This window comes from Rosa chinensis, chromosome 1 (genome assembly GCF_002994745.2).
Source record: "Rosa chinensis cultivar Old Blush chromosome 1, RchiOBHm-V2, whole genome shotgun sequence".
Classification (NCBI taxonomy): domain Eukaryota; kingdom Viridiplantae; phylum Streptophyta; class Magnoliopsida; order Rosales; family Rosaceae; genus Rosa; species Rosa chinensis.
The window spans coordinates 29,428,323-29,439,184 of NC_037088.1; the positions used below are offsets into that span (position 1 = coordinate 29,428,323).

At 38.3% G+C, this 10,862-nt stretch overlaps 1 long non-coding RNA gene across 1 annotated transcript; it reads right to left on the reverse strand.

The window, feature by feature from the left end:
* Positions 1-1,979: 1,979 nt before the first annotated feature.
* On the reverse strand, positions 1,980-3,868 carry LOC121051944. Its single transcript, XR_005807551.1, has 3 exons — positions 3,787-3,868; positions 2,878-2,948; positions 1,980-2,007 (listed from the first exon to the last, which is right to left on the reverse strand). It is a non-coding gene; the product is annotated as an uncharacterized LOC121051944 (long non-coding RNA).
* Between the last annotated feature and the right edge of the window lie 6,994 nt (positions 3,869-10,862).

Here is a 10,862-nt window from a genome sequence, read left to right on the forward strand (position 1 = left end):
AACGACAATTATATGTGGTCGTAAAGAGCATCAGAGGACAATTAAGTGTCGTTCTAGGGTAGGTTTGTATGACATTTAAGTGTTGTATGAAAGGTTTTGAAATTATACATATGTGATGTTGGGAAATGGTTTAGACAATACATATCATATTCTTTCTGTTATGTCAGTCTCATTACGACGACAATTTACTGTCATTTGAGATTATTTAGACAACAAATATTTGTGGCTTGAATATAAAAAGGACCACTAATAGTACGTGTTTTATATTGTCTGTAATCACGTCCAATCACACTTATTTGTTGTTGTTATACACTTTAGCCAATACTTTCATCTAACTTATGTTGTTGCTTTGCCTTTTATACTACAATTTTATGTTGTCCCAATGCCAAAAAGACAATAGACTTCTAATTGATTACTGTGTTGTTTTTGTGCAGCTGCAATCACACGTTTTGGTGTGCTTTTGTTGTAGCTTGCAATTTGAGATAACACATATTACTAGTCCCCTGTTACAATTGGTATGCATGCATTCTGGAAATTAAAATTGCCCATTTATGAAACCATAATATCCACATCCAAAATCATTCATTGCAATTTTCATGAATCCACTATTATCTCATGTACACAAACCTATTCATGAGCATCAGTTCAAAATGGCCCATATCTATTAATCTGGGCAGCCAACAAAATATATGCATGAATCAAGCTTTCATACCTGAGTTATAAGGCACCCAAAAAATCTGACTAGGCTTCCCTCTTTAATAAGAAGTTGACAAAGAACGATCTCGTTTAGTTGGATTTCCATAGCCAATGACACCAGTTGAGCAGGGTCTACGAAGCCAATCATGTCAAGCATATTCGATTTGTTCAACACTTGATAAAGGAAGCTGTAAAACCACAAGTCCCAAAATATCATTACAACAGTAATGAATATCACACAATGTACAACATAACTAAAATTGCAAAAGTAAACAGAGATGTGCCAATTTTCCCATTATGTAACCATTCATTTAAATATATAGAAGGTTACATTAGAACTTAGAATGCAAGTCAGGTGTTCAACTACACACCTTCTTGTTCCTTGACAAAATTGATGATAATAGTGGCAACCAATAACTAAGTAGCAAAACAAGCAGAACCAAGAATATTTATCAGAATAAGACCCCAAAAGAAAGAAGTCGCGATTCGACAGAGAGAGCAAAAGATCACATTTTGATAGATTTAAGGATCTGAAAAAGTTAGGCTATTTAATTTGGATTGTAGAGCAAAAGAGTTTTGATCATTTTCATAAAAATTGAGACATTGGAGAGCATGAAAAATGCTCAAAAATAGGTAAGTTTATAATAAATAAAACAAGAAGGTGGCTACACTCACAAAGTGGTTGCCTTCATTTACGAAGATATCATCCATGTGAAGGAGCGATCTCCACTGACTTGAGAGCTTAGATTCAAGTTTTGAAGTGTTGTTTGCATACTGTGGTCCCTTAGGATCAATCTCCTTTCACCTGAAACAATGACACGTAGCTAAAAAGAACTAAGGTCACCAAACCATATGTAGATATCAAACCGTGATGGGCAATGAGAATTCGACTCTCACAATAACACCATGCCTTAATCAGTATGATACTACGTTTAAAGAGATGATGTTTGCCAATGAGGCGATCAACCTGTACGGTAACAGCACCAGGAAGATGATCAAGAATTAAAAAAAAAAAAATCCAAAATCACAAACGAGCAAAGAGCACCAAAGTCCAATATTTTTACTTGCTATAATAGACTTGAAAAAAATAATAATAATTGCATCTGATAAACCAGAGCTTCCTAGGAAAGCATCCTTTACATGAACCAAATCTGGTGACTCATTCAATCATATGTAGCAAAATTGGACTAATAAAACTCAGCTTTAGTGGAAGACTACCTGCTCAAGAAAGCATAACGTACATAGCCCTCCTAACTGATTGAAGGATATATCAACCAGAATATTTTGCACAAGGCACTTTACAAGCTTAACCTGCCACCAGAAAACACAACAATCTTTACTAAGAACAACTAAAATTAAGTGAATCTGAATATAAACAAAGAATAATCTCATAAACACACGTGCATTTCCTAAATGTTTTTAGGAAAAGCAAATTAAAGGACATACTAGCAGTGAAACAGAAATTTTTTATGGACATGATGGTGCTACTGTAACACCCCGAAAGGGTTGACGTCACAGTGCCGTGAATCTTACGAAGCTTAAGTATTGACACAGTAATACTCAAACTTCTTAAGATGCGCAAGGCTAAAGATAACGAAACTAATCAAGTGAAGTTTGATGACTAACTAAGTTTTTTTTCTTTTTTTCTTTTGAGCTGCTGCAAAACTCGATGTTAAATAAACTAGAGATAGTCAAACTAAATAAACTACAAAGAGGTTTGAAATCTGAGGCTTCAGACTACAATTGGTGGAAAAATTTCAAGCAATGACAACAGCAATTAGGATTTATCCAACTGAAGTAACAAGCTCAGCAAGAGTAGACATAAACTTAAAAATAGGAAATAGAAGGATACATATGCATAATAGGGTACCCACTTTCCTAAAAACCGATGACCGTTCTTAATGCCAATTACTTACTTGCCAATGTAAGTACACAAATGGCCAGCAAGAAGTAGCAAGAGTGGCCGTTTACGCCATACCACCTAGGAGTGACGCCACACCTCAAAGGATGTTAGACATCCTCCAGTCCGTATAGCCCCTTCGGAGGTTTAGGGGATCGAAACCCAAGGTAGTCGTTTTGCTCCCTTCACTCTCAGGTCACCACTTAACAACAATGCAATGTGTATGCATAAAAGCATAGAAATCTTTTCTAGAAAAGCTCTAACTAGTGAAGAACCCCTACCTGGAATCCTTGATGTGTAACTCCCAGCAAGTACCAAAGGACCAATCTTCAATCCACTTGAGCCCTTGATCCTATTATGAACATGTAAACCATCATCGGTCTCAATGTTCTTTCTCCCTTAAGATGAAGTCACACTTTAATAGACTTATTTTAACAAGAAGACACTGATCAGAATGCACTAATCAGAATACACAGAAAACAGAGCTCTGCAGTTACTTTTGAACATGGATGAAACCTTTCGAACTGAAATTTAAGACTCAAGGAATGCTTTGCATGTTTAGTCCAATGTACTCAAGATTGAGGACTGAAAAGAGAGTAAAAGTTTCTCAAATCATTAATCTTGTACCAAAAGCTGCAAGTTGAAAAGTTCTTAGAAAACTGGTAACAAGAAAGAAAAATTCATCAACAATCATCCTTTCAATGATTTTAATCACACTCTCCAGATTTAAAGTAGACATGCAAAGCTACTATTTTGCAAAATTTCATGTTATTCGCAGTTCAAATGAATGGTCAAACAAGAATCTGAAATGACAGGAACGCTGAATTCTGCAGAATTCCTGAAACAGTGCAGTGACTTCAAAATAGCATAAGTATCTCATTTTAACTCCGTTTTTCATGAAACCAAGTTCAAAATGATCATTGAAGAGTCTATTTTAAGCTATCAAAGACTGAGAGTGAAACAAGGAGTATAGGTTTTTCAAAAATCATGGAATATCCCACTGGTTCAGCTTGGGTGTTGTCTTTGAGGCATATCTTCAAACACATGGTGTGCAGTAATTGAACTTGACCCTTTCCAGTCCTAATCATCCTAATGGAGTCACCATAGCTAGAAATTAATCAAAAGTGCATTCCACAACAACCTTGAATAGATTTAAGAACAGAGATTTAACAGAAAGTAGGTGTTCTTACCAAAAGAAAGTTTCTGATACTGATCAAAATAGAGAGGTTAGTGGTTTGAAATCTCAGAGTCCCCCATTTGTTCTGTCATAGTGTAATACGTAAATTAGAAGAGGTTTATATGACACCTGGAGATACGAAAATTGGAAAAGTGCAGATGATGAGAAGCAAGGTGTAGACATAAAGTAGCTACTGATTTTTAACCTTTGTTAAAAGTGAAGTAAGCATATTCAAGTGTTTCTAAGCTTAAGAGAAGAGTGGGAGCAGAATGGAAAGAGAAGAGAAGTAGCTTGTTTTTTCAACTGAGTGTTTGGTTGTAATTGGGTCTAGGTAATGAATATAAAGGTTCAACCAATGATATCTCATATGACATAGGATACGTAAAACCTACAAACCTTCGCCCGAATTAACTGCACATCCTTCACCATAAACTCAGCAGCCATATTGTGATCTTCCCTTTCAAGAACAGCACTCTATCCGGCAGATACGTCTTCAGAGGTACTGATACAAACGGGAACACCTTAAACAAAATGCAACATGAAATCAATAACCCCCACCTAGTTACCACCCCTTTTCTTTCTCAACTCTGACATCTCAGAATTACAATCAAAAACCATAATGTGGAACAAGAACAAACCTACAAGCACACTAATCTCTCAAACAGATTACTCCCTAAGTTGGTTGCGTAATCACATAGTTACTCTATCAATTCAAAGTAAAACGTAACTACATGTACTCATCAGCTGCAAACTGATTGCGATTCATACAACTGGATAGCTACATACTCAAAATCAAAGTCCAAGCTTTCGGAAGCGAAAAAGCTATACTTATAGCCAAAATTCAAGCACATTTTCATCATCACACGAAAACTGAGTTCTTCAATTCACATAAAAACATAAGGCTTTTCACTAAATTCAAGTTTAAATTCAGATATAGGGGAATGGTATGTATAGGCATGAATGCTGACCTAACAACCAATACAAGCTCCAATGATCCTCTGAACGTAATCAATGGCGGCTTTCCTTCTCCGCTCGGAGACGTGAGTAGGTTGGATCTGAGCTATAACCCCCTGCATTGCCTCCTCCACTCTATCAATTCAAAGTAAAACGTAACTACATGTACTCATCAGCTGCAAACTGATTGCGATTCATACAACTGGATAGCTACATACTCAAAATCAAAGTCCAAGCTTTCGGAAGCGAAAAAGCTATACTTATAGCCAAAATTCAAGCACATTTTCATCATCACACGAAAACTGAGTTCTTCAATTCACATAAAAATATAAGGCTTTTCACTAAATTCAAGTTTAAATTCAGATATAGGGGAATGGTATGTATAGGCATGAATGCTGACCTAACAACCAATACAAGCTCCAATGATCCTCTGAACGTAATCAATGGCGGCTTTCCTTCTCCGCTCGGAGACGTGAGTAGGTTGGATCTGAGCTATAACCCCCTGCATTGCCTCCTCCACTCTCCGCCAGTACTCGGCGGAAACGTCCCTCTGATTTGTTGAAATTGAAAACATGGAAGAAGAAGATGAGGTCGGTCTTGTGAGCCCCCGAAAATTTTATTTAATTTTTACAAGGTAATTTCTCACCAATAAGATTTTTCCGCAAGGTGATTTAAGTGAAGGAAGTAACTTTGGAGATTAATTTGGTGTCAAGACTACCAATTGGGCTATTCGAAATAAGTTTGGGCCGAGATTCCTTTATTTGGGCCTAGAAGGTTATAGAAGTTTAATGAGGCGACCGTTTGTTGAAGTTTCGAAGACGATAACTTGAGTTGCAATCAAATTTAGGATTTTGAGTTTTTACAAAATCGAGTTTGGGCCTAGTACGAAGTCGAGAATTAACTTAGGAAGTTTCCGACGAAAAACGAATAAAAGAAAAGTTACGAGCCTCAAACCTAAAGCAATTAGCTAGAAGGGTTTCGTAATTCATCGCAACGGCAAAATGGGTATTTCGCTCACATTAGTATAAATAGGAAATTGTGAAAAACCTAACCTCATTTTCCTTCCTTTCTCCCTCACGTCCGCGTCTCCCTCTCTCTTTCTTCCCCGACATCTCGCACTCTCTCTCCTTCTCTCTGCCATCACCGGAAACCACCATTTCCGGCCACCACCTCTAGTCATCACCACCACTAATCGAACGAGGACCAAATTCTGACCTAAACCCAGCAAGAATCACCGGCAAGCACCACCTCCAGCTACCGCATGTAACCACCACAGTTCACGCCACCATGCCTAGCCGGAAGGGCTACTCCCGATCACTTTCTCCACTCACTGCCACCACCAACCGATTCAACAACCAAAACCGACCAAAACCCGAGCCCAGCATCGTCATGCATCAACTCTGACCTCCGCACGCGACCACCCCAGTCGCGACACCATTACTCCTCTACTTTCTTCGATCTCCGGCCACCCCACGACGGCACAGGGTACCATTCTCTTCATCTCGTGGTCGCCTACCTTCTTATGGCCTCTGATCGTCCATGCATCGATCGTAGACGGAGAATCGATGACTGGAAGCTTAGTGTCTCCTCCGGCGAGTTCTGCAATTTTCGGCGACTCCGGCCATCGTCTGAGCTTCAAGTGGTAGGGAAATCACTCATCTCGTTATGCTCTTCAAGTATGTGTAATTAGTTCTTCCATTCGATCGATTTTGACTGATTTGAGTTTTGGGTAGCCACGGCTCCGCCGTGTTCTTCGAGTCCGGAACTTCTCCGGCGCTTCTAGCTTCAGTGGCATGTGAAAGGTAGTCCATTATTCATACTGCACACGCTGGTGTACATAGTCTGCGAGTTCGATCAAGTTTCTGGAGAAGCTGTGTTTGGGTGCACTCTGCCTTCACCGAGGTTCTCTCCGACGACTTTTCTGGTTTGTCTTTTGATCGATTTTGGTATTAGACTATGGACTGAGGCTTAGTTGTGTTGAATACAGAATTGGGGAATTAGTTAGCTACACAGGCTTGGGCTTGCTGTGTTCTCCGTAAGAGTGCAGACTTTGATCTAATTTGATCACAAGGTGAGTTGGAATTGTTGGAGAAATTCTGGGAAACTTCCTTGTAGTTGATTGCTGGTGTTTGTAGGATAATCACATCTTGTAGTGAAGGATGGTAATTTGAGTTGTTTTCTGTCTGCAAGCTTGATGTTTAGTCGATTGTTAAAGCCTTAAGTCTTGAATGGGTTTTTGTATTACATGCTTGACAGAAGTGATGTTAAAAGAATGGTTGTGTAGGGATGGTTTAAAATGTGTATCGGGTGTCCATAGTAAATTCAATAGAATTACTATGTGATGCGACATAGAAAGAAATTGATAAATGAGAATGGACCGTTAATGAAAAATGAGTTATGTTGTGAACAAGGTTAAGGAACAATCGATAATGAAAATAATGGATTTTGTATATTCAATTGAGGTTCATGAAACAAGGTTAGAAACTTGAAGTATTCTAATGTTACCATATCCCGAAATGATTTTGGGAGGTGAAATCGTACGGAAATGGTAATTGTCATTTATTTTCTTAAAGTAGAAATGATAAACGAATTTTGGTCAAAGTGCTAAGTATAATCACCATGTCCTAAGTAATTCAAATGTTAGATCCCTTGGATTATTTGGGAATGGTAAGTGTATTTGTTGCTAGACAATGACATCAAATATTTAACCCGAACTATCTCATCGAAAGAAGTATGATCACCATATCCCGAATGAGCTTACTATTCTAAGCGAATTGTTAGGGAATGGTTTCTAATAACTATCGATCATGGGTTATTTGGTGAATTTTAAAGTGAGTTATGAATTAGTTACTTAACGGTATGATTTTTGTTAAAGGACTCGAGTGTGTGCACATGAAATTGGATGAAGTATCGAAAGTCGGAAACAAAGCTAAGATTGGGTGAGCACTCCAATTCCAGGTAGGGTGAGCTGTCCCTTCCTTGTTAGAGGATTTTCTATATGTGGAAGGCTCTAGTATAATATTATGTTGCCTGCAACTATGTTTTTGGTTGTTCATTAGTCGATGCCTCGTGATACCTATGTTTTCATAACTGATGATTGTTGATTGCGAAAACCGAGGCTAGACTTGCATGTTGAGATACTATACCCTTTTGTATGTTTGTGATTGTGACCTGAAAGTGAATGGGACCTAGACGCGTAGATTCCTAGGGATCCCACGGTGTCGATAACCATGAACCTCCGGAGGGGGCTGTGCTCATATGTTTTTCAAGGAAAGGTAAGTACAGACAGTGAACCAGTCATAGGAGACTCAGAGCCAGGAAATAGACACTTTCGCTACTTGTACCCATAAAGACTATAGAGTAGTTGACCGGTTCTCGAAGGATGACGAACCAGGTCGGTCACCGATTTATTTTATTTTAGCCGGCAGGTAAGTATCTTGGAGCTCCAATTTGTGTGAAGCATACTGCATATGCTTTATAAAAGAAATAAATGTTTGTGGTTGCCTATTTTCAAAGTATTTTCGATAAACGTGCACAATATTATGTAGTAAATATTTTTGATTATTATTATTTTCAAACCTAGCATGGTTGGGTCGACCCCTATTGGGCATGCGAGGACGAAAGCTCACCCCTACAACAGTGTGCAGGTTTCGAGTATGTGGTCAGGAAGCGTACATGGGAGTCACATGGTCCAGCTTGGCGCATTCCTCTTTGATTTTACTAAAATAAGGTTTTGGGTCCATTGTCGGATTTTGAAGTAACTTATTCATTTACCTTTTTAGTTATTTATTAATTTATTTTCTACTCGCTTATTTACAAAAATTCCGGGAGACCCGTAACCCTGGGGCGCGTCTCCCATACTTGTAGTTATTTAGTGATTTGTTTTATTTTTTCCAAATTGGGCTCCGATTGCAAGCCCAAAACTTTTAGCCCATTTCAAATTCCGTTTTTGAAAATATGTTGTTAGGTTGCTAGAGTGATTTGTCCAAGAAAGTGTTTTGTAAACCAACAGTCTGAACCCAAAAGGCCTTGCGATTTCGGGTTGATGAGTTATCGGGATGTCATTCGTGACATGTCGGTTCCTCATTGGCTCGAAGTCGCGGCGCTGTGGAACCCCCTTCTCGGGTCACCACAGTCTCTCCTCCAAAACAGCGTCGTTTGGCTCAGGCGACCAAGGCCTAAGATCACCCATCAAAGTTTTAGAATTTCTCACAACGTCTCACAGAACACACATGATCCTCGCAACAAAAAGAAAAACATAATTAGAAGGTGTCGCTACAATCAATTCATTATATAGAAGCTTCCAAAAAAAAAAAAAATCATAGTTCCAAGTTGAATTGAGTGACCACGGTCGTTTGGCAAATCAATCTAAAAAAACAAACTGATCACATAATCCATTCAAAAGGTGAGAATTATAGACATCATAGAGAGAGGAAAAAAAAACAGAAGGATTGCATACCTATATTATCAACTCATCACGTTTAACACTTACATGCTCAGTCATAAACTTGCTAGTTTCATGGGGAAGTATAGCAGAAATCAAGCAACCTATATTATCACAATTGATTTTAGACCAAAAATCTAATTTTGACAAGAGCAACACGGCAATATTAGAGCTTAATCTAATTAGAAACCATATGTACAGAGGGATATAAAATGCAGATTTAAACCTAGAGCTCAGGTGGAAGATATCTGGACTAAATTCAGTGTATGCTACAATATATCGGTACAGCTCCTAAATTCCAATCGTGTATAACATTACATTCAATTCAAAAGAAGCAGAATAAAGTCCACAACACTTAATTGCTGATTAATAATAACATGTCCCCAAATTACCTAGATTGATGTTGAACTCTTCAAACTCGTCATCGTCCTCAAACATATCCACCTTGGGGACTTTAGATGCTACCTTCTGATCCTTCTCCATTGGAACAATGCCTGCGAATTTGCAATCAATGAATCAATTAACTCACTCAGATTTAGACCCAATTACCAAAAATCATTCAAAAGGCGATTGGCATTATCAAAATCAAATCTTGAATCTTTGTACCTAGAAACAAGAAGATTGAATCAGATAACCCCATATGAATTACAATTCACCGTTCCCAAATCAGAAGGTACAGAGTTTTGAGAGAGAGGGATAGAGAGAAACTTACTATTCAATAAAGTGGAGGACTATGATTCTAGGGCTTTTGTTGTTCCTCTGACCAATCTTGATTGTGAGCTTTGAACAGTAAGGTTCTTCTACTTATGTGTTTGCGAATGATGGAGGCCCCGACTCGGTACAACAGTTGAACTTTTAAATTTATTCAAATGACTGAGTGGTATAGGAATTAAGGTCACATACTTCGATTGGGAAAATCCCAGAACTCGATTAAACAAGACCCTTATTGATTGGGGAAAAAGACTCCCTAGAAATTTAGACAAACAAGCCTTCTGTTTTTCTGCACTACACTACGAGCAGTGAGCCTTCCCAACAAATCTTTTTGTAGCACCAAGTTTCCCTAACAAGACCAACAAAACAGAAGAAACGTGTTACAAAATTGAAGAACTATACCCAAACTCAAAACCCCAAAACACAAATAAGCTTTAATTGAAAGAAGAAAGAGTTTTTGTTTGACAACAAAGAAGAACCCAGTCGAAAAAACCCCAAAACACAAATCGCTTGCAGAAAAAAAAAAACCCTAAAATCAATCGAAGATTGAACCCAGTCGAAACCCTAAACTACAAAATGATTGAAACCCTAAATTGCTTACCAATATCTGATTTGAAAACAGCTCTTGCTGGAGAGCTCTATTAATACGAACATGAAAGATGAAGTAGAGACTAAGAAGAAGAAGGAGAGACTACGAAGAAGAATGGAGAGAGTGAGAAGATGAAGGAGAGAGTGAGAATCGAGATCTAAGAGAGCCCAGTGAAAAGGAGAGAGGCTGGTGTTTGAGTTTTCTAGTTTCGCGGGTTCTAGGTTGAGCTGAGAGAGCTGAGTGAGAAGAAGAGAGCGCGCGAGGTGGTGTCTGAGTGTTTAGTCGTGGTCGAACTGAGTGAGAAGGATAGAAAGTGACTTAATTGCGAGGGATATATGTCAAATAGCACAAGTCAAAATAACTTAGGAAATTTTAAAACAACCCCCACATT